Source organism: Chenopodium quinoa, unplaced genomic scaffold, assembly GCF_001683475.1.
Source record: "Chenopodium quinoa cultivar QQ74 unplaced genomic scaffold, ASM168347v1, whole genome shotgun sequence".
Taxonomy (NCBI): domain Eukaryota; kingdom Viridiplantae; phylum Streptophyta; class Magnoliopsida; order Caryophyllales; family Amaranthaceae; genus Chenopodium; species Chenopodium quinoa.
Genome location: NW_018745650.1, coordinates 4088613 through 4113974, shown reverse-complemented (window position 1 = coordinate 4113974; position 25362 = coordinate 4088613). Strand labels below are relative to the sequence as shown.

At 33.0% G+C, this 25362-nt stretch overlaps 2 pseudogenes; one reads left to right on the top strand and one right to left on the bottom strand.

The window, feature by feature from the left end:
* Positions 1–2849: 2849 nt before the first annotated feature.
* Positions 2850–8101, bottom strand: LOC110716926 (annotated as a pseudogene).
* Positions 8102–12124: 4023 nt separating this feature from the next.
* LOC110717013 lies at positions 12125–15495 on the top strand (annotated as a pseudogene).
* Positions 15496–25362: the final 9867 nt, after the last annotated feature.

The following is a 25362-nucleotide window of genomic DNA, read 5'->3' as shown; positions in this document are numbered from 1 at the left end:
TTTGTAAACTTAACAAGGCTATATGTTTATGAAACTAAATTTATTCTACGATTAATCCTCTTTTGAATTTCACAAAAGAATAAAAAATTTGGTGTTTTAAAGGCAAATTTTTCTCTTCGAAAAAATCATCAGGCATCACTTCAATTTGAAGAGTAGATCATCTGAAGAAGGTTTAATCAACAACTTTCGTAATAGCATGTCTTCCGAGAATGATTGTACTGACCTGAGCCCGAGTTTGCTGAATGCAGGTAAGGGTTTCTCATTTGCTTATAATTATGTAAGAGTATATGATCAATGATCATTTGATCAATTGAGAAAAGACTTCGTTTTCTTGCCTTTTTGGTATTCACTCTAGTTTGACTTTTTAAAATTTTTAGGAAAATTTGCCAATTGCGGCAATTTAAAGTTTATATTTTGTAAATTACAGCCATTTAAAAAATTTTTTGCAAATTGCAGCCCAAAAGTAATAATAAATTGTAAATTGCAACCCAATTCAGTTTTTTCATAGATTTGCATGTCAAAAAATGTTCCGTTAAGGTCATAGGGAATATCGTAGCCCTTAAGGGCCCAAATTGAACTCGGAATTTGCAAAAAAATAACATAAGTACCACTTTTTGCGTATAAAAAATGGATCATTTTGTGTGCAACTATTTTTTTGCCATGAAAATGAGGCTCTTACATTAATTTTTTGCCAAATTCCGAGCTCATTTTTAAACCTTAAAGGCTAAAATGACCCCTAAAACCTTAACGGAACATTTTTTCAACACGTAAATCGATAAAAATAATTTAATTGGGTTGCAATTTACAATTTTTAGTACTTTTGAGCTGTAATTTGCAATTAATTTTTTAAATGACTGTAATTTGCAAAATACAAACTTTTAATGGCTGCAAATAGCAAATTTTCCAAATTTTTAATTTGTACTTCCTTTGTTTTTTTTAATTGCATCATTTAGCATGAGCATGAGATTTAAGAAAAAGGGTTAAAAGGTGGGAAATATCAAATATGATACAAACAACTACGGTGTACCTCTTACTTTGTTACTAATGTTCTTTGTTACTTTAATTTTGCAAACAAATACGGTGTACCTCTTACTTTGTTTTTGTTTTGTTACCATACCGGATGATGGATTCTGTCAAAGGTTTCGTTATTGAGGTTCACATTTAACGATTACAATATATAATCCCAAATTAAGAATCCTAATTTAAAATTGAAGAGTGAATACAAAATTTTAGAGTGATTTACATGTAATTGGGTGTAAAATTAGCAAGATGAAAATGCAGATAGTTTTATGCCATCAAAATTTCATTAAAGTACCCCAAATTGAAAAACTAAATTTAAAGTTCAATAATCATAACAGTTTTCATACAGAAAAGTACCAAAATCATGCTAGTTCAGCTATAATCAGCTTACTGACATCCACATCATTTTTTTTGGCAACACAACTACTAGTATATTACCACTACTGTAAACCAAAACCTCAATTTTAATCAATGATCTTTATTTAACACTTAAATCCACTTATAAAAAAACCTTCAAAGAGTGAAATTTGATGCTTTGCTGCAGACAAGCTCTATTGTCAGTGTATTGTTTTTATCAGTCTTTCCAAGTGCACCACAAATTGTGTATTATGGAACCATCTTACATTGTATTAAACAGAACTAAAAACTCTTTTTTAACCTTAATAATCAAAATTTTCTATATTTGTTACCTTTTTATAACTGTTTCGTAATAGATACGAAGTATAATGATGCAGGGAACTTAAATTCATCATGGGAGCAATCAGGAGGCATACCAAGTCCAGATATTTGTACTCCTGAAAGACAGGCTGTTAGTTCCCCACTTCCCCCACAACGATAATATTGCAATTTTGGGAATGGACTTATTTAGCAGTGCTATGTTGCTTCTTTTTCGTTTATGTTTAGAATGAATTACAACATTTTATTCCCCAGATAACTTCTGATTGTGAAACTCTAAAGGAGTCTGAATATCCTTGTTTTCAAGACATTCTTCGTGTTACAAGTGCACCAAGGAAAAGAAATCCTGCAGAGGTAAAAAGTTTTTCCCATGAGTTGAACTCTAAAGGAGTACGTATACCTTTTCCATTTGGGAAATCTCGTGGTGTAAATAATAATGAGTGAAGTATAATGTTCTGTAGTCTCACCCTTCTCTGGATGTTGTATGTTATGCTTCCTTTAAGTACTTATTTTACCTTTTGAAATCGTTATATTATGTAGGAGGTTTTAGTCCTGATACGAGAAAGGTGTGAGAAAGACAAGGAAGAAGTAGACTCCGATTTAGCTGTTTTTGCAGCAGATTTAGTTGGTCTTTTAGAAAAGAATACTGAAAATCATCCTGGTTGGCAAGAAATTATTGAGGACTTATTGATCTTGGCTCAGAGTTGTGCTAAAACATCACCAAACGAGTTCTGGGATCAGTGTGAAAGTACAGTTCAGGAATTGGATGACAGGATTCAGGAGTTGCCTCCAGGTACTCTGATACAGCTGCATATGCGGATGCTATTTATACTCACGCGATGTACCAGATTGTTGCAATTTTACAAGGAAAGTGGATAAGCCGAGGATGGACATACCCTTCAGAAGCGCCAATCAACTATCTTGCAGTTTGCAGGTAAAAGGTTAAGTTGTGTTTCTGTTATGCTTGTTCCATGATCAATTGGTGTTTAACCATCCCCTAATATTATTTATCTTTGATTTAATTGTATTTAGTTGGTAGTTGACATTTCCAACTCGTTTTTGGCTCATATAACCAAATGTGTGGATGATTGTATCATTGATAATGACTAAGTGACTGAACTGAGTGATTATTAACATAAGTTTGAGAGGAAAAGTCTTTCCTTTATAAATACATTATTTATATGTATCGGAAAACATACAAGATTACAACCAAGATGAAAACATGGATTAACTTTATGATTGTATTAGTGGGGATAATTTACATTTAAATTGAAACATTACTTTTTCTTAATCAAGAAGCTTATTTCTGATTAGTGATAGATTTGCAACTACATCACTCATGTCCAACCTTTTTTGTGGCACTTCAGCTGAGCAAGAAAGTGCTACAACAAGCACAGAAGTTAAGGCCTCCAACATCACACTCTTGTTGGTGTCTTTCTCTGTCTATGTCTTCTATTAGAGTATGATCTACAATCGTGTCGATCTCTTCGGGTATAGCATTTTTCACAAAGCTTTGCAGGCTCAAGCCAACTTTGAACATGTCATTAGTAGGCCTCATTCCTGTAAACATTTCGAGAAAAAGGATCCCAAAGCTATAGACATCACCAATGGTAGACACCTCATTTCCCACACCATATTCTGCTTTCAAATCATGCCTCAAATATTAGTACAATGGAAACATAGAATTTATGAGCAAATAATAAGAACACCAAAAGTTGAGTTGTTACCTGGAGGTGTGTAACCAATAGTTCCTCTAACTCCAACAGAGCTGTACTGGTTTGCATGACTGCTATTGATGCCTTCAAGGAGGATCTTGGCAAGCCCAAAGTCACCGACATTAGCAACCAAGTCATCATCGAGGAGGATGTTGCTCGGCTTCAAGTCACAATGAACTATGGGGGCACCACATTGATGATGAAGGTAATCTAAGGATAATGCAACATCAACTGCAATATCAAGTCTTTGGCGAAAATTCAAGGTTCTTGATGTTTTACATGTGCTTTCAACCTTATCTATTGCTTGTGATAGATGCAACCAATTTTCCAAACTTCCATTCACCATGTACTCATAGACTAATGCCTTAAATTCTTTACCTTGATGATCAACACTTGAGCAAGCTGTTATCACCTTAAGAAGATTTCGACGTCTAATGCTTCGAAGGACCTCACATTCAGCAATGAAACTCTTTGAAGCACCGCGATACTCGAGGTTAAATATCTTGATGGCAACAGTTGATCAATCAGTCTCTAGGATTCCCTTGTACACAACCCCGAATGTACCACTGCCAATCAAATTTTCCACGGAAAACCCATTTGTAGCTTGAAACAGAGTTTGGTATGATAAATTTGGAAAGTTTTCCATACTACTGAAAGGTGTAGGCTCCTGAATCCTCTTTTTCATGCAGAATATGTACAATAACACAAGTACAGCTAGCAGCACAATGACTCCAAAAAATGCAGAAAGAATCGCGACTATCAATTTTTTCCTCTGCACTGAACTTATTTTCTGACTGTTTTGGCTTACAGTACAGCGGGGTAACTTCAGTTCAGGTATGCCTCCGCAGGTCCTACTATTGTTATCAACTAAAACATTAGTTACATTGCTAAATACTCCGCCAATGGGTACTTTACCCTCAAGGTTATTGTGTGATATATTCAGCAATTGCAACTGTAGACTCTCTAGAAACTGTGGGATCGGACCTGACAAATTGTTGTATGACAAATCGAGCTCAACGAGACCCTTTAATGAGCGCAATGCATCAGGAATAGCTCCATGGAACTTGTTTTTTGCTAGGTACAGGTACTCTAGCGCGACACAACTACTGATAGAGTTTGGTATCTCACCAGATAGCATGTTGCTCGACAGTAGAAGGGCCTTAAGATTAGTTAGTTGTCTAACTTGATCAGGGAGAGAACCAACTAGTTTGTTTTTGGATAAATCGACTTGGATTGACAAGGAGGGAAGGTTAAATAGTTCTAAGGGTATTTTTCCAATAAGGTTGTTAATTAGCAAGAAATAATGATGTTAGTGATGTACATTTTCCTAGAGTCGAAGGTATTTGGCCTTGAATTCGATTATTAGCTAGGGAAAAGAGTGACAACCTAGTTAAGTTTCCGATTGAAGATGGAATGACCCCGGATAAATGGTTATTATTCAAATACAAGGCGTAGAGCTTTTGGAGCTTGGTTATGTTTTGGGGTACGACCCCAGAAAGATTGTTATCATTAGCCACAAATATTTGCAATTTTGATAAGTTTTCGATGCACATTGGAATTTCACCATATTTGTGGTTATCATCTAAAGAAAAGTAAGTAAGCAATGTGAAATTGCAAATGACTTGAGGAAAAGCTCTATAGAAGTTGTTTCGATCAATCTCTAAATGTTCTAAGTTGGTAGAATTGGCCAAGGACGAAACAAAATTCAGATCTTCGGGTTGATTATAACCTAAGTTGTTATTGAGAAGGACAAGGCGAGTTAGTCTAACTAACTTGTTTAGAGAAGGAACTTGTCCTCGAAAATTGTTATCATTGAGTTGGAGAATTTCTAAATTTGAACAATTGGATATTGAAGCCGGAATATGATCGGTAAATCGATTAGAACCCAAAGACAAGAATGTAAGTCGAGGAAGAGTATTGCCTAAATTCGAAGGAAGATATCCTTCTAAGTCATTTTCTTGGAGAGATAATTGTGTCAACAATGAGAGTTTGAAAATTGAAGGTGGGACTATACCCAGTGGCGGATCCAGGATTTGATTAATAGGTTGTCCCATCATCGTCCATCGATCGCATATAATATCAAAAAATAGTCAAAGCTTGTATCATCGTCCATCGACCTTGTACTATACAAAACCTGAACTCTAAACCAAATCCCTGAAAGATCTCAACCTAAGTGTTCAACAATCAACACAAACTTGAATACACCTTTTTCGGGGTCTATGTCAATGCAAATCTACTTCCCTTGTACGGTATACATGGTCTCATGACAATTAGTCAATGTTTGTTCAAACAAATCTCGTGCTTTAAAACTCCAAGTTACCAGCATATATTCTACCTCAAAGCTCAGAAAGTCAGAAGCATTCATATCTATAAACATCATTTTCTATGGATGGCAAGCATTACCATTTGAACTAAAGTAATTTAAATGAACTCTATAAGACACTCCCATACAGTCACAGGAGAATTGTGCATAAGTCATTGAACAATGCTACCAAGACAAAGTTCACCCCTATTGGCCCTATTCAATCATCAACAGTCACCAATCCTTGATCAACTACCCATTAAGCTATAAAAATAACCCCTTTACACACATCTTATGCTAGGACTGGTCATAATTTAATTAGGAAGCTCAATTCAGCAAGCTATAGTTCATGTCAACTTACAATCAAAAACTCAGAAAAATAATCCAATCTAAGTAATAAAGGATGCTCTAGAAATGAGTCAATGCTAGTGAGTTTCTCAAAATTAGGAACTCAGCGGGCACTACATTGTCAATGCTCTATTTCTTAATATCTTCAAATTTCTGGAGCGTTCATCTTAAATTAAACCAGAAAATAAACATTAAGATATTTTGTCTCAGGTAATCGTACTGGGCTAAAGTAAACATTGCCCTCCTAGTGCTCTAGGTAAGGCATGAAGCCATTCATCACGACCAAGCTCTCGAGGCATCGCAGCTAACACATGATTCAGTAAGTTATCCCTAGCGTATATAGCAGCAGCATTTCCATGATGCCCATCAAAAATCTGTATATCAGCCAAGAGCAAAAAGAGATTAAAAATTTGACAATTCTTAGAAAATGACTGAACATGCCCTATACTAGCATAAATTCAGATTGTGATTAAAAAAAATGCAGCCAAAATTGAAAAATTATTCCTAACTAGTTAATTCAGAATGGAACTAGTGAACATATAGATCTGGAATCAGTCAGATTGTTACAAATCCCTATTACATATAATCTTGAGACTAGATCAACACACATCAAAATCCCCAACAAATTAAGCATCTATCTAAAAAGGCCCATCCAGAATCATTCTATTTTATTTATTTTTATTATTATCTTTTTTGGTTACATCACTCTATTATTAGCAATTATTATTCGGAGAATTATATAACCATAAACAAAAAGAATCAAAACAATAAATTAAAAATAATAACAGCCATAACACTAGTATTAATACATGAAGATTGAACAATTAAAATGAAGCAAAAACAACAATAAATTACAATTGTATATCAACAAAAAAACCCAAAAACAGCAAAAAATTAAAAAAACAAAGGACCCAATTGCTAAAAAAAAAAACTGTTTATACAATTATACTCAAATCCAAAACAAAAATGTAAATCAAAATAAAGTTAGATCACATACAGCAAAAACTGAAAATGTTGAAGCAGAATTGCCAGGAACTCTCTGACAATCAGTTTTAACCAAGTAAAAATCCTCCCCTTTCTTAGCTTTCTCAGCATATCCATAGCTAACAGATGGTTTTTCCATCTTCTCACTCTTCAATTCTCTACTAATTAATGCACGGCGACGGGGCTGCCGGCGAGGCGGCGATACGGTGAACGGCGAGGCGGCGATACGGTGAACGGCGACGGGGCTTGGGTAATTGGGTGACTTTGAGACTTAGGGTTTCAATTTGGGGGAATTGGGGATTTGGGGATATTTTAAATCGTGAAATTGTGAAAATGAGGTTGTAAAGCCAAAAAAAAAAAAAAAAAAGTTTGAGAGTAATGGGAGTCGAACCCGTATCTCATATGTGGTAGGATGGGGAACAAACCACCAAACTACAAGCTAAAACTCTTGATACTTAGTTTTTTTTTTTTTTTTTATAGAAAATAATAGGTTGTCCGCGGACCCACTATGACTACACGTGGGTCCGCCACTGACTATACCATGAAACTTATTGTTTTCTAAAGATAAGATGGTCATATTCTTTAATTTTCCTAAACTATTTGAGATCCTACCATCAAAAAAGTTGTTTTTAAGGTACAACACTGTAAGGAAACTTAAATTTCCTATGTGGGAAGAGTATACCTGAGAGATTTGAGGAAGGCAGGTCTAGTTTCGTTACTTGCTCGTATTTACGACTACAAGTAACACCGTACCACTCACAAAAGTGTCGGGTGTCATTCCACGAGGTTATGACACCCATGGGATCATTGCGTATTTGTGCTTTGATTTCAAGCAATGCCAATCTCTCTGTTTCATTGTTCCCGCCAACTGTTGAGTAATGAACACACTGCAGTATAGACGTAGCGAAAACGATCAAGTTAAATTCAAAGCTTGAGCCGGACATGCTTAATTTTTCGAAGATAATTGCTATAACTTCTCTAAAAAGAATAGAGAAAGATAACTCTTACAAACTATGGTGTAAATTCATTGATGGTTTTCTGTAAAGTCTTACTATATATACCAAAACGTACGTGATAGTCAAGGTGAAAGTTGGAAGAAAGATGTACTCCGTAATACTAGTCATTATTAGTAGGGAATAGGGATTAGGACATGCATGCAAGTTGGCAAATTGAAAAGTTGTGGAGAAGAATAGACTTTGAAATTTCAACTTTGAATTTTAGACAATATTTTTTTTTGGGGTGTATTTTTTTAACGAAAAATGGAAATTAAAAATCCAACCTTTTACCTTTTTTCCCTTAAAAATCCAACCTTTAAATTATTCCATAAAAACCCAACCTTTATCCCCTATCTTCATCTAAAGAATCAATTGACCTATAACTCGTTATAAAGGTTATTATTTTATTTTATTTTTCTAAATCTCTTTCCTCCCTCTTTCAAAAAAAAAAAAAAAAAAAAATCTCTTTCCTTCCACCATGGCCACCCCTTCCATGGCTACCTATCACCATAGCCCCACCCACTGCCGCCTGTGATGTAACAAGCTCCACCCATTGCCACCCTTAAACTCCCTAAACACCGCAAAACCCTCACCACCACCCAAAACACCAACCACCACAAACCCTCAACACCGAACTCGCTAACATTCCAAGGGAAAATTTAAATAGGGTGTTATGCATATGAAGAGTTTTTCAATTAAACTAAACATTAATACATGGAGGCTGTTAATGCATGGAGTTTTTCAATTATTAATGGACTGGTATGATGTGGCATCACATCATATGCCAAATGGAAAAATTGATGACACGTGGCAAAATAGCATATCTTGCCATGAGTTTTAATAATATATTATATTGATTAGAACCTAAAATAATTAGTAGGCCCCACCACTTAACCATAGTTAATTTTTTCAACTGAAATTCTTTCTTAGGTCCAAATGATGAAAGAAAAAAGTTCAGTTCCCAAAAGATGAAAAGTGAAAAAGTTTAGTCCCTAATTGTTAGCTTAACTCTGAAATTATTTATTTTTTAATAAAAAAAGGTAAAAATAAAAGGGGAAAAAAAATCAATGTTTTGAGCGGGAAAATTGGGTTTTTTTTAATTAATACATAGCTGGATTATTTTTATGCACAATATAGAAAATAAATTTTGTATGTTGATTTACTTAGTCGATCAATAACTGGAATTATCAATATATAACAAACCCTTTTTTTATTCGGTCAAATTGTACATAGGATGTATGTTAAAATTGAAATATTCTATCTTATGTTTTACCCTGATAAAATTAACTTTTAGTTATTTACTTTTAAATTTCGAACTTCAAAACTAACTTGAAATTATTTATTATTTTTAATGAAAAAAATGACAACAAAAAAAAACAATGTTTTGGGCGGGAAAATTTTTTATGTGGTGTTGACATGTGTAATCTAAGATTTTTTTGGGGATTACTTTAGTATTGTACTAGATTAGTACCCGTACGTTGTACGGTGATAATAAATAATTTAACCTAATTTATATTATATGAAATTTCATTATCATATGTTTTTCATTTAGTGGGATTATAAAAGTTTACTTGTTCTTTTATTTATTTTAATGTATTATTCCATAATCAAATGAGTGTGTTGAACTAATCAAAGAATCAATTTAGTTTTGTATGCGGCTTAAGAATTTTTTTTTTTTTGAATATATTATCAATACCTCCATCCAGAAATACCATCTCAATGCTATATATTATAGTCCTCTGGATTATTAAAGCTTGGTAGCTTCCATAAGCGTATTATTCATATCTTAATTATCAAATTTTCCTTTATTGGAGTTATGTTTTCAATGAACTCATATTGCTGTGCAGACATTTTCATATATCATGCAAGATGAGAAAAGTTACTACCGAATGATCATAATAATTGACATCAATATGGATAAAACCAAATTGCAAATTGAAGTGTGGAAGACATATATTTTCATACCTTCAAATACATAAGACACACAGTGAACAAAGGTAATGTTGAAAAAAAAAATGCAATGCACATACATATATTAAAACAAAACGTCAATCACTTTAGATAATTATTGCTTTTTTTTTTTTATTTACATCTATCATCACAATTAAATAGGAGGGAATTTTGGATAATATAACGTGAAAGCAATTCACTTTAACATTGAGTCCAAAAGTCAGTTACTTTTCATTTGGATAGTTTCTGTATAAATAAGTTATAGCTTATTTTTTGAATGGATATAGGTAATCTTATGAACTTTGATAGTTTCTGTATTTATAGGCTAACAACAGTAGTAGAGTATGCATTATTTTTTTTTTATTTTTTATTTTTTTTTATTTTTTTTTTGTGAAAGAGTATGCGTTATTATCTTATACATGCTATTGTACATATGTAGTGTAGTTTTTAAAAAAATAAAAGATAAAAAAAAAATCATTAATGACATCATACAACAAAATGGCAGGAAATTTTTTAATGAGAAAGCGACACATAAGATAGGGAGGGGGATGTATGATGTTAGCAACGTTTTGTTTTAGTTATAGTTAATAGATATAGATAGGGGAGAGTTTTGGAGGGAATAAACATCACCAAGTTAAAGTGACATGTGTCATTGCTAGCACTAGTAGGAAAAATGAAATAGGCATCCCACCTTTAGCACCGGTTCTTGAAAACCGGTGCCAAAATAAATGGGCGGGATTGAAAAAATCAGTGTTGGCACCGGTTCCAACCAAAACCGGTGCCAATCATTTAATTAGCATCGGTTCAAACCGGTGCCCACTTATGAAAAAAAAAATCGGGCTCCTGCTTTTCTTTCTTTCTTTCCCCCCGTTTTTTCCATCTTCTGTTTTCCCTCTAGTTTTCGCCTTCTCTTCCACCATCACGAATTTTCACCTTCTCCATTGAAGTGGTTTACGAGCTTTCTTACTCCATTGAAGCAGCACCTCCTTCTCTCTCCATATCTCTGGCCTCCATTGAACTTGTGCTCTATATTCTCCATTGAAGCCGATTTTGAGCTTTCTCACCTCCATTGAAGCAGCTTTCGAGGTAATGTGGTCTTCTTAATCTACTGAATTCCTTCGCAATCTAGGGTTTGTCGTTGATTTGGTTTTCAATTTCGTAATTTTAGGGTTCTGGTTTTAGGGTTTTGGTTTTAATTCTCACCTCCATTGAAGCAGCTTCGAGGTAATGTGCTCTTCTTAATCTACTGAATTCCTTCGCAATCTAGGGTTTGTCGTTGATTTGGTTTTCAATTTCGTAATTTTAGGGTTCTGGTTTTATTTCTATTTTTTTTTTAATTTAGTTTCAATTAATTAACCATAAACCCTAAGTTTTTTAATTTTAATATTTTTTATTCGATCATTTGTAGGAATTGTAGATCTAGTTTGTTTTTTCCTCAAAAAAAAGTTCAAATTCAAAGGTTAGTGGCTATTTTTTCCAATGCTCTTATAGTTTTATATATGTGTTAGTTAGTAGTAGCAAAAATGGTACAAAATGATCTTATAGTTGGTTGTTTGATTGGATTTTGATATAAAATGTAGGAAGAAGCAAGAGCAGTAGGGATACTGAGAAGTGAGAAAATGGCAAATTTAGTTGGGTGTTGTTGTGAGGGTGATGAGAGATTGCTAGTTGCTTAGTTCATGCCCAATGAAACACTTTCAAAGCATCTCTTTCACTGTGAGTATCATCTAAATTCATAACTTTCTTGTTTAAGATTGAAATGTTGTGACCTTGACTATGCATTTGTTATTTTTCTATCAAAGGGGCTTTGTATGGGTCGTGTTGAATTAGGCATTGCTTTTGCGTTTTCGATATGTAATAATCAATGAGGTATGATTACCATGGTACGTTGCTTGAAGATGCTAGAGTTTATGCCTATTATTAATTTTCGAGAAAGTATAATGTTTTCGACGAGGGGAAACAAGTTCTATCTAAATTGTTTGTAAATGAGTAAATCTCTCACCCCTTTGGAAATGAACAATACCCTATAATCTAAATTATGTTTGGCTGGTACGTCTTGTAAATGAGAGTACGCCATTGTCTTATACTGATTCATCTTTTCCATTCTGTTGTCATGTTTCCCTCTTTACCCATGAATGCAGGACCTTGATGGAGTTGTAATATGTATTCTTTCAAGTTCCTCAGCCATTGCAGATAATGATGTTGGTACTCTTTTGCGTACTTTTCGTGAAGCAACAAAGTGCACCAAAGAAGTCATACTTTCCACTGTTAAAAATCCTAATATGGAGCCTAACTTGATAGAAACAACAGTTATCACAGTGTGGTAAGTTGACATGCTTGCTTCATATTGTAAATTTCATTTTGACTGTCTTCTCTCTTAGAGTTGATACCTGTAACCTTTTATTTTCCTTGTCAGTTTCTCAATTAATGTGAGAGAAGCATGATTATAAAGTTTCATGTAGGAGAATTTATTGTTTCTGTGCTTGACTTTTTGTAATAGATTGGCCTAGAGGGAGGATTGTCACTATAAATTAGGTGTCTTGGGGAATAAGTTGAGTAGTTAGAGTAGAGAAAGGAAGGGTAATATTTATAGGATATCAGGGAGAGAAATAATCAGCGAGATGATAATTTTATCCTTCTTTGTTTTAGCTTGTAGTTTGGGAGTGTCTGGCCTCTCTAAAGTCTGGGATTGTAAACCTTATTTGATGATTTAATTGCATCAAACTATGATCTTCTATCAATTTTTTTTTAAAAATTTTATTATATGATTTTTATTTTTGATTAATATTTCCTGTTGTTAAGGTAATTACTTTTATAGCAAAGCGGCATGATACATTAGTGGCTTGCTTTGTTCATCTGGATACTAATTGGGATCAGCATGACATCAAGTGTTTGCGCTTTTCTGAGCAATGCAAGTGGACCCGCATTTTCCTTTTCTTTTTGTATGTTGAAGTAGTGCTTGCTATATCATCTGCTAGTGGTTGTAAGACTTGTAACAACCCGAACAATCTCACTACATTAGGACCCTTTTGACGTTGCACAAAAGCCATTGTTCAGCTAGCTCTAAAAGGGCTACTTTTAGTAGAAGTGGTAATATTATTCCATGTATTTCAGCTTGAACAGAAGTCATGTCCTTGGACGCATTGCCTTAAAGCGGATATACCATTATTTATCTATTACAAGTTGTCAATAAATATATCTGCACTGAGTGTGTGTGTGAATCACTTGAAATTTTTCTAAGCCAATTTTCAGTTACTGTATTCTGAAAGATGTTGCCATAACCAAATCAAATAGTTCTTTTTATATAACATGCATTGCCAGTGGTTCTGACAGAAAGTCTCTCCAGAATAGCAACATTCTTCCTCGACTGGCAGATAGCATCCCCTTTGTTTTCAATTTTTTGCGAAGGCAGGATATGCAGTCAGGAACTTCTGAAAAAAACGACCTAAGAGAAAATATATTTCCTCCCATAATGACAAATGTCATGAATGAGATGCTTCTGGATGAAGATTATGGTGAAAGGTATGCCCTATATTGCCTTGGATTCACTCAGTTGTGTGAAAAATCTTCATTCAAATTTATCAATTTATGCCACTCACTGTCATTGCAACTTTAGGAATTTTGAAGATGGTGAAACAGACAAGGTTCAGTATCTAGATTCTGATGGCAATACATTCAAAAATATAGAGCAAATTGATCAAGGTGAGTGTACATTTTGGAATAATCTGGGTGCTGTCCACAGTATATGCTAAACAAAAACCATGATATTTACCTATGTAAAACCTTTCTTTAACAGCTCAAACTTTTGAAAGGCAGCATTTTATCAATCGGAACCTTAGGCCAGGTCATAGAATTTCTCATGAGTGGCATGAGGAAGAGTTAAATGTCTCTGGAGCTGATCCTCTGGCTGATAATCCAAGAAATTTTCAACTTCCAGTTGGTGTGAGACTTTCTACCAACTTACAAGACATTTATGATGGTTCAAATTTAAGCTTGTCAGCAGAAAAAATTAATGATGAAGTTCAAATGCAAGCATCCTCTGTTCCAAGTGTCCCGCCTCGGAATGGTATTATAGATACGAGTTTTGATGCAGTAACTGGCTTTTGGAATAGTGCATCAATTCTGTTGAAAAGATAACAGCCTATTGCTTCTAAAAAGCAAGGAGCTCTTTCTGCTCGTGCTGCATCAATGCTGGTAATCTGACTTCACTCTCTGGTATCTGCTCCGTGCTTTCCTGTTCATGTGGTTTTTATGAGTTTGTCTAGTCTATACAGATACACATGCTTTATGTATCCATGTAAAAGCACAGTTTTTGCCTCCTTTCTCTTATACTGTGTTTTCCAGCTATTTTCCACTGTTATATATGCATTTGTGCATGTGATCAGCATAGTAGTTTAACTAGTTTTTTGTAAAATAAATTCCAGGTATCATGCACCTAGTGTGGCATTTAGTGAACAATGGATAACCTTTTGAACCACCATGTGTATGTGCATGTGTGTGTTTATATGCTCCGATCCATAGACATCTTTTGAATGACTTAAGAGCTTAGTTCTTGAAATGATATGATACAAAATTTTCAAACATATAATAATAACCTTGCTCTGACTTATACTCCATGAATGGTCTTGCCCTTAACTTACGTGTAGTGCAACAGGAATCAGAACGGGATACTAATACGAAATGGTGTGCAGTGATGGAGATCCGGTATAGAGGAGGAATCTACAAGGGTCGTTGCCAAGGTGGTCTTCCTGAAGGCAGGGTACTTAATTGATGACTGAACTCCAGTCCAGATTTTCCCAGTCATATCTTTCTGTGCAGATAATCATCAGTATGATTAAACTGAAAAATTGTGTCCTGCAGGGTCGTCTTACCTTTCTGGATGGTACTGTCTATGATGGAATGTGGCGATATGGGAAAAGGTCTGGCAGCTTGTGCTTCAGTAATGGAGATGTTTTCCATGGATCTTGGAGGGACGATCTTATGCATGGCAAGGTTCATTTCTATTTAGCAGTTGCATTTTCCTTGTCTCAAATAAGATATTTGATTCTGTCGAGTATGCTACTATGTTGTGAGTTGCTAGTTGCTGACTTGTTGGCAGCCATGCTTTGCTTACAAGTTTTTCTTATAGGCTATTGATTCTTTTTTTTTCCTCCCTATATTACAAGGGCTTCTAGGAGAGTTATACTTCGTGTATATTACAAGGGTTTCTAGGAGAGCAACACAGCACTACAGCAGAGCAGCAAACACCCAGCACTACAGCAGAGCAGCAAACACCCAGCACAGCCTAACCAGAGCAGAACAGAAACACAGCAGCTCAAGAACTCAAACCAGTCACCCAGCCAGCCTGAACATCACAGAGACACAGCCACAGAAGCAAACAGATGCCCAGCCAGCCTGAACATCACAGAGACACAGCCACAGAAGCAAACAGATGCCCAGCCAGCATGAACAGGCAGAGGCACAGCAGCGCAGCAGAACGAAAACAGCAGAGCAGTCTGGATTATTTATTTTTTTTGGACGAAAATTGTAATATTACAGCCTTTTTTTAATGAAAATCTGTAACTTTATATATATGTTAATGTTTCTATACCAATTTAAGTGAAAAAAATGCAAAAAAAAAAAAAAAAAAAAAATTATTTTTTTGGGGTATTTTTGGCACTGGTTTGGACCAGAATCGGTGCCAAAGTTTTTTAAATTTTGTTTTTGAGACTTTTGGCATCTGTTCAAAGCAAGAACTGGTGCCTAAAGTGGGGTTTTTTGCACCGGTTCTTGCTTTGAACCAGTGCCAATAGTATTGAAAATAAAAAAAAAAAAAAATCGCGCTATGGTAGTTGGCACCGGTTAACCGGTGCTAAATGCTTTAGTTGGCATCGGTTTTGAACCGGTGCCAAATTTTCATGGATTTGGCATCCCTCAAATACCCAACGGTTCAAAATCGGTGCCAAAGGGGGGGTTTGAATCGGTACCTTTTTATCTTTTTCGTCTAGTGTAGTGTCTGTTTTAATATTATACATATAGATTGGTTAATGAATGAAAAATCATATGTCATCTATAACGAAATTAGAATTTAATATATACGTGACAGTTTAATTAAATTAAATAAAAAAAAATCATTTCAACAAATGTACGATCATTGTTGTAAATTGTACAATCTTCTTACCCTTCTTTTATATTCTTGTGATTTGCAGCTTTCTTCGACGAAGAGTCTATTGATATGTTGTAGTTGTGACGAAAATTCTCGTTTGATTCATATGATTATAATCTAATGATTAACCTTTTTTTCGATCCCGCATAAATCATTACCAATGAAATAATATGTATATATTAAATTAATTAAACAATCTAACTTCCTATCAAAATAATAAAAAAAATTAAACAACTTAACTTGAACAAAATCAATGTATAGGGGCATTTACTACACACACACACAAAAAATAAAAAAAATTAAATAAAATAAAAATAAATAAATAAATAAATAAACAACTTAACTTGAATAAAATTCAATATAGCGCACTTACTACATTCAAAGCTTGTAGTTTTATTGAAACTGCTAACAAAAACATAAAGTGATCATAAATGACGGTCGAAATAGCCACTTTTTCTAAAAAAAATTGGCTAACTCCGACATATGAAACAATAATTTTAAGGAACATTATTAGACAGAAAATAAGGAGAGAGATGATCAGCGGCTATGATCTTAAACATCTAAAAATGCGCCCATAGTATTGGCAGTGATATGGAGTTGTAGTGACAGCATGAGAAAATCCTCCTTGTTCTGGTGGGGATTTTTGGAGTACTGCAAAACAAATTTTTTTATCCGATCAACTGTTTGCCTGTTGCTATAGACGATTAAGCATTTTGAATTTTTTTTAATATACTATACTAATATAATTCTACAGTATTTATAGTGGATTATACATATTGAAGGAAAAACATAATTTAAGACTTATCCAACAAATACTCATATGATTATACTTTTTCTTATATATAAGGAAAAATTGCGAGGAAGTTCTTTTAAGGAGTCGACCTTGTGAGGAAGGTCCTTTTATGAAAAAAGTGGCACAAAAGGTCCTTTTATGACGTTTGAGTTGCGTGGAGGGTCCTTTGACCAAACTCCGGCGTTGACTTCCGTTTTCCGGCCAAAAAAAAGTCACGTGCGTGCACGTGACCTCTTAAATCAGATTTTTTTTCTTTTTCTTTTTTTCCCTTTTTCCCTTTTCTTTCCTTTTCCCTCTTCTTCAAAGCAGTAAAATTTTGCAATTTTTTTTTTTTCAATCTCTGCTTTCATTTTCTTTTCGCATTCCTTATATTTTCGTGTGATTTCCTTGTTTGAATGCAAATGCTATGAACATTTCTTGTCCTTCTTGCAAATTAATTGAATTTTTGGACGAATTTCACGAAGAAATCTAAAAAATCGATTTGGGGGTTTTCATTTGGTGAAGCTATTCTCAAAATTATTTGCACCACTTGATTGTATATTGAATTGTGAACAATTTGGTGCGAATTTTATGCAATTTGGTTGAAAAAATAATAGGTTCCCATTTTTGAGCTTGCCCCCTACGGCCTCCCATGGAGTTTATCCCTCCATTGTTGTCTTCTTGAATCTTGGCATGTGTGTGACTAGTCTATGTTATGTAGTTATGAAGAATATAAAATTGTGTTAGTCAATTTGCATGATTTCTAAGCTTTCCAAGTGAGGGAAATTGAAAGGAAATAAGGGAGGGAAATTGAAAGGGAAAGGGGAAATCGTGGAAGAAGAGGGAAAGGGAAGGAAAAGGGGGAAAAAAAATCAGATTTAAGAGGTCAAAAAAATCAGACTTTTTTTTGGCCGGATAACGGAAGTTAACGCCGGAGTTTGGTCAAAGGACCCTCCACGCAACCCAAACATCATAAGAGGACCTTTTGTGCCACCTTTTTCATAAAAGAACCTTCCTCACAAGGTCGACTCCTTAAAAGGATCTTTGTCGCAATTTTTCCTGTATATAACTCACAAACGTTGATCAAAGTAGGTCTAGTAAATAATGTCAATACTCTCAACGGGACAATTAAAATATAAATTTTTGTGCTTTTGTGGGAGATTAAATAAAATTAACGAAAAATGGGTGGTTAAATTAAAATACGGTATATTGTGGAATAGTAAAATATAATTATTATCATTATAACTAATCATTAACGTATATTTTATTGTAAACAGAATTAAATAATAACATTTAAAAAAAAAAAGGTAAGAATAAATGGGTTTAAAGCATGAATTCATAGATGGTTAAGACTTAAAGAGTTAAGATCGAAGAATTCACAGTGGTGTTTAATTGAGTCCGGCGACACATCAGCTAGCAGTCGAGCTGAGAACGCAGAAGAGACGAGAAGAAGGAGAGCGATAAGGATGCCAACTGTCTTTGAATAGCTCATCTTAACTATGTCTGTGAAATGAATCGAATTCGAACATGTATTTGTAGTCAGTTGATCAAAGAAGCAATCTGTGAAACTATAACAAATTGACAACATCAAATAAGACCCGATCAACAGACAATGTATTCTTAGGGCTTGTTTAGTTCACCTTTATTTTACTTATCTAATTTTATCTGCTCTGATCTAATTGTCTGATTGACCAAAATTTGACCTTAAGAAGAAATATATCAAGTGGGGTCATGTTAGATTTGTATTAATGTGTAATTTTTATAATATTTTTCATTACATAATTAAAGATATGTAGCGATAAGAAACCGCACATAATACAATGATTTAGATCTGAACTTATTATTTCTAATCTGATTTGATCCGAACTTAATTTCTTAATTAACTGAACTTATATATCATAAATTAATTGTTTTATTATTTATCATAAATTAACCATAATGGCCTTGGCGTAAGTCATCTAGGATGTCATATTCCCCTCTTTCATTCGGGGTAACACACTTCAAGTATGGCTTCCCGAAGGCTCTCAAGAATAATTCCCCTTTCATGATAACAAACCCGGCCACCCTTTTGTTCATGGTAACCTTATCAGCATATGTATCAGACAGAATACCGTCTGTCAAATAAGCCCAAATGCTATCCATCCAGGTTGAGCTCCGATTAATGACACTAATGGAAGTTTCTTCTATGTTTTTTTTTTGTTTTTTTTTTTGTTTTTTTTTGTTTTTTTTTTTCCAAAACTTCTCAAAAGAATGAAAGCTCCGGTGTATTGGAGTTGTTTCTCCTTCGAAGATTAAGTTAGTATTGAAATGAAGGTAATAATTGCTGTAAGGTAAGATATCATATTGATTTCCTCTGTTTTCATGTGATTGTGTGAATGTAATGTATGTGAATGAATGCCTACTGATCATTTATGAGCAGTATTTACAGTGTATGAGAGTGCGTGCCTTTTAGGTTATTTTAACCTAAGTAGATTGGCAGAGTCGTTTTTATGGCTTCTTCGGAATTGGGCCTAAGGCCCTTTTTACCCTGCTGATTTGAGCACGTGACAGGTGTCATGCCCTAATTAGCTCTTTAAGCACTGGTGTGGGGGACACGTGTCACTGCACTATTGGTCCATGTATCTAGGGTATTTTTACTTAAGCATGACCCACTTTTCTTATATACCGTGGAAAAGTATATGTTGTAAAAATTAAAACACAGAGGAAGTATAATTTTAATCTACTATGCATGAATAAATAAGTATATTTGTATTAATGTTAGTTATGTAATAAAAAAAAATACCACCGTTAGTAATTTTTAAGATTAACAAACGATGATATACAATATAAAAATCATATTGTTTTAGATTTTAAAGTATTTTATTTCAATCGATAAAAATATATATTGTAAGTTGATGTTGTCTTGAACTACATCGTTCACTCTAAAAAAAAAATGGAACACTATTGCTAAAAATGTGAGAGTTTTTTTTTTTTTTTTTTTTTTTTTTTTTTTTTTGGGAAAAAGTAGTATTATTGCTATATTCATGAAACAAAGAAAATATTTTTGTAAAAAAAACAAAATTATAATATATTAATTGAAAGGTATAATTTTTTTTATTCATATGAAATATTGGAAGTTTATCGAAAATAGAACTCTAATATAATTTATTATCTTAAAAAATCTATTCTAATAGAACTCTAATATAGTTTGTCGAGAATAGAACTCTAATATAATTTATTATCTTAGGATAATAATTTATTTATTTGATGTTTGCGACACCTGGTAAAAAATAAACAAATTTATAAGACATATTTATTGACATTTATAACTTAATTTGTGTATATGAAATATTTGAATTTTAATGAAATAAAATTCTAAACCAACAATATATATATATATATATATATATATATATATATGTATGTATATATAGGGTCGGGATCCGGTGAGAACCACCCTCTATGTGAGGACAAATCTCAGCCATTAGATTGTATTAAATCCATCAGCTGAGATTAATGTAATTTGCAACATAACAAAACCCACCCAAACCCAACATCACACATAACCTCTTTCTCTCTCCAAAAAAATTTTACCCAGCTTATTTCTCTCTCTCCAAAGTTGAAGGAGAAACATCAATGGTTTGAAGCTTAAAGGATCGATCATTTCTCTCTCCTCTTGTTCACTTACACATAATTTTGGTAAGTAATTTTCGAATATCATGCCCTTAATTTTGGTTTTTCATTATAATTTTTGAATTTATTTATCTTAATTTAGTATTTTCATCAAAATTTTCGAATTTGATGTTCAAATTATCAAATTTTGGTGTTCTGGAAAATTTCGAATTTGAATGTTCTTATTTTGGTTATTTGAGTTTGACATTATGATTTTTGCTAGATTTTTTGAGTTGAGTGCTCTCAATTTAGGATTTTCATTATAGATTTCCTATTGCATGTTACTTTTACGTTAATTAAAGTTAATTTTCGTGAAATTTCTTATTGAATATTCTTAATTTGTAAAATTTTTGTTAATTTTTGAGTTGATTAATTTTTGTTATGAATTCTGTAATTGTGTGGCAATTAAAACTTGGTTTAAAATGGGTTATTAATGCATTTTTATGATACTTATGAATATCCTGATAGTGCATACAAGGTGTTTGATAAAATGCTTGTTAGAAATCTTGTGACTTGGTACTCTATTATCAATGAGCAAACATAATGAAAATGAGCAAACTAAATATGAAAAGTAATATAGTGAAAATAAAATGAACGAACAAAAATAAAATGAGCAAAAAGAATTAAAATGAGCAACAATTATTTTCTCATTTATCAAATGAGCAAACAGTTCTGCACTAATTTATAAAATGAGCAAACAGTTCTTTGCTCATTTATCAAATGAGCAACAATTCATCGCTCATTTATCTAATGAGCAACAAGCTGGATTAAGGGATGCCATGATTGACCAAATTAGTGGTTGAATCTCCATCATCTCTAAGGCAACTTATAATCAATGATTGTGGGAGACTGAGAGACATAACGGGTGCATTACAGCGTCTCTCTTCACTTGAGGATTTGAAGCTTTGTCACTGTGAAAAAGTAGATTTGTGGGATGTCAAGAATGATGATGATGCCTTAGCTCCTTGAGCTTGTATTCAATCTAAAAACTGAAATCTATTCCTAGGAGCCTATGCTATGTCACAAGTCGTCAAGAAACTTACATTGATGAGCTCTCTGAATTAAGGGGCCAACTAGAATGGTTTGGCAATGTAACCCAGCTAGTATATAATCCATTTTTAGGTGTACATTAAGGTTTTCCTTAATAATTAGTTATAGTTTTGTAATTTACATGTTATAGGGCTTGAGGAGTTATTTGATAGAGGTTTGGACAAGAGTTGATAGAATGTTACTGCAAATTACAATTATTATTTATGTTTGTGTTAGTGTGTGTAATGTTGGGGCTTGGGGGAATATAATGTTGATGTTGGATGTTGAGTATGATTGGCTTCAAAGAGTAATTTAATTTGACATTTGGAAGAGAATTCTATAATGCTTCATCTTAATGTGGGTGAATTTGACTTTTCAAGGCTTTTGCTGAAGTTGCTATGTTTTTTTTTGAAGTGTTGCATGGTAGCAAATGGGTTCTTTTTCATGAATTTTGATCATATGATAAACCTATTAGCTCAATTGGTAGAGCACTATGCAAATGCATAGGGGATGTAGGTTCAATTTCTACATAGGTTATCTCTATAAACAAAATTAATTAAAAAAAAAATCAAATTCGTACTAAATTATATGAGCAAAAAAATGGTTTGAAATGATTTATAACTATATAAACTTTGTTACAATTAAAATCTCATACAAACTTGTGTCTCCACATTACATAGATGAACCTACGTGGGATTCAAACCCACATCTTTTGTGCATTTGCACAATGCTCTACCCTTGAGCTAGTAGGCTAACGTATTTAAAACATTCAAACACACTCACAAATGAGCATTAATTTGACAAAATAAGCAAGAATCATTTGCTCATTTGAATAATGAACATTAAATAGTTTGCTCATTTGACAAAGGAGCATTGAATTTTTTTGCTCATTTGACAAATTAATGCTCTGATGAAGCTAGATAAGCTCTGATGACCAAAATTGTTTAGTTTGTGCTGATGCAAATGAGACTCGATCTTAGGTATTTGAATAAATGAGAAGAAAGTATTTGCTCATTTGATAAATGAGCAAAAAAATTATTTGCACATTTTTGCTCATTTGATAAACGGGCAAAAAATTATTTGCACATTTGTCAAATGAGCAAATAGTTAGTTGCTCATTTGTCAAATGAGCAAACATTTCTTTAATCATTCATTAAATCAACAAGTATTTCTTTGCTCATTTGTGAAATGAGCAATCAATTATTTGCTTATTTGACAAATGAACAAATATTTCTTTACTCATTTATGAAGATGTTACATGTTCTGTGTCTGCAACACTCATACAAATGAAAGATCAATTTCCCTATTTCTTCTCTTAAATATTGATCAACAACTTCAAAAAGCAAAAGCAACTCAACCAATAAGATGACTCAAAGCACGTTTCAGAACAACATGATCTCTGAAAAAGGGAAGCTCTGCCTGATTAGTATTCTCTAATTGGAACTCTGCCAAATCACCGATAAGAAAGACACATTTTCAGAACAAGGGTACTTGCCACTGTTATCCATGAATGAATTTGGTACTCTGAATCTCACTTCTTGATCACTATTTTTGAGTTATTTTTCTCTTTTACTTCATTCACCTTTCCTTTGAAATTGGGTTGGTAAGGCTGAACATCTTAATATAATCTTTTATCAATCCAATGCAATGAAACCATGCACAACATAAAGCAAATTAATCTCAACGTTGGTAAGGCTGAACATCTTAATTCTACATTAAAACGTATATTATATATAGGACAAATACATGAAACTACCACTAATCCATAATTCCTTACAACTTCTAATATTAAAAACACAGTAAGACTATTAGTAAACTGGTAATACTCAATTTGAAATTCCAAAAACTGAGTAAATACTACCATTAGAGCAACTCATCGGTACACCTAGCCGTAAAATGTTGCCTGAATCAACTACGATTATTTCCGAGCAAGAGTACACACAAAAGACTAGACTCGTCTAGTCATACTTATTCAAGAACAGTTGAAACCAAACTCATCTTGCAATCCCAAGTGCTAACAACAAGACCATCAAAACGAGTACCTCCTTGATATTGTCTATAAAAACTTTTACTCGGATCAAGTAATGCAAGTTGTTTACCATTTAATACCAACCATTTACCGGTCTTAGAAATACACAATAAACACATATCATTGCAATTGAGATCATACATATTCGTCCAAGTCAAGTCATCTTTGTTCAAACTCCAAACTTTACGATGACAAAATGTATACTGTAAACCATTGGTAAACACTTTCCGACCATAATTATCAGTCAAAACATACTAAATATGTACCTAGAAAATGTCACAACACCTAGAACCTAGAAGCCAAGACTCAATACAATCTTGGGGAATATTAAATAAGAAGACCATCAATTAAATATGTACTACATTTGAAATTGATAAAATAATAGGATTCATTGGGGAATATTGTCAAACACTTAGTGTGCATCAAAATTTTAGCATAAATTAGTGTAATGCAAGTACCAAAATTGACAAAATCAATCTCTATAACCATTTATAACCTCAGAAATTATAAATAAAAGTTCGAATTACACTATAAAGAACCCTAAATTAACAAATGAAGCAAAATTAAAACCAAAATCAACTAATAAGTACTCAAATAGAAATTGAATGGAAATCGCCCGGAAAAAAAATCGAACGGAAATTGAACCAAAAATCAGCAAAAAAATTGACAAAAACCTTAAGTAATCAAACTAAAATCAACGAAAATAAACTTTAATCAACGAAAATCAAACTTTAATCAACGAAAATCAAACTAAAATCAATGAAAATCAAACTAAAATCAACGAAAATTACCTTGACAAAGAATCAATGAAGTTAGAAGCAGAATTGATGAAGTATCAAAGCAAAGGAAGAGAGCAGTAAGAAGGGAGCAGAGAAATTGAAGGAGGAGAGAGAAAAATGGCGTGTCGAATGAAGGATGAGAGAGAAAATGCTGGAAAATTGTATTTGAAATTACATTTGATTGGAATAATTTGTAGCCATTGATGCAATTAATCCAACGGTTGTAATATGTTCTCACATATAATAGGGTTCTCACATAAGGGGGGTGTATATATATATATATATATATGTATTGTAATTACTTTTAGAATAAAATAATTAAAATGTAACATAAGCAAAATTGGCGAATGAAATTTTAAAGTTTAGATTAATTAAATATAAAATATAATCTTTATATAATGAATGAGAGGAAATTCACAATTTTTTTTAAAATAAAATATTAAATGACATATTACTAATAAAATAACAAATTTTATCACATAAATACAAAAAATATTTGTTTAAAAAAAAAATAAACAAATCGTACCTCACACGAGCTTCATTTAGTTTTATCCTAAAAATATATCCATTTTTATTAAAATAATAACTCTAAATTAATTTTTAATCATAAAAAATTATTCAATTAAATCCACTTTATTATACTAAAAAAAGATATGGATTTTAATGGATATAACCTTCAATCGCAGTTGAAAGGTTTAAAATCTTGAGTCTCGGTCAAGAAACGCCAAACAAGGTTACGTAAAACTATATAAATTTCAAATCAATCAATCTTTGAATTTTATATCTGGATTTATCTTCCTCATCTAAGATGGAAATTGTTAAAGATTCAATCTTTTCCTCATTTATAGCCTCAACAATAGTTTGTTCTCCTTTCTCCTTCTCACAAGACAAATCTTGTAAATCACATCTCACATTCAATCCATGACGATGTGCCTCAATTCTATCCAAACATTCATTTATTTTCTTGA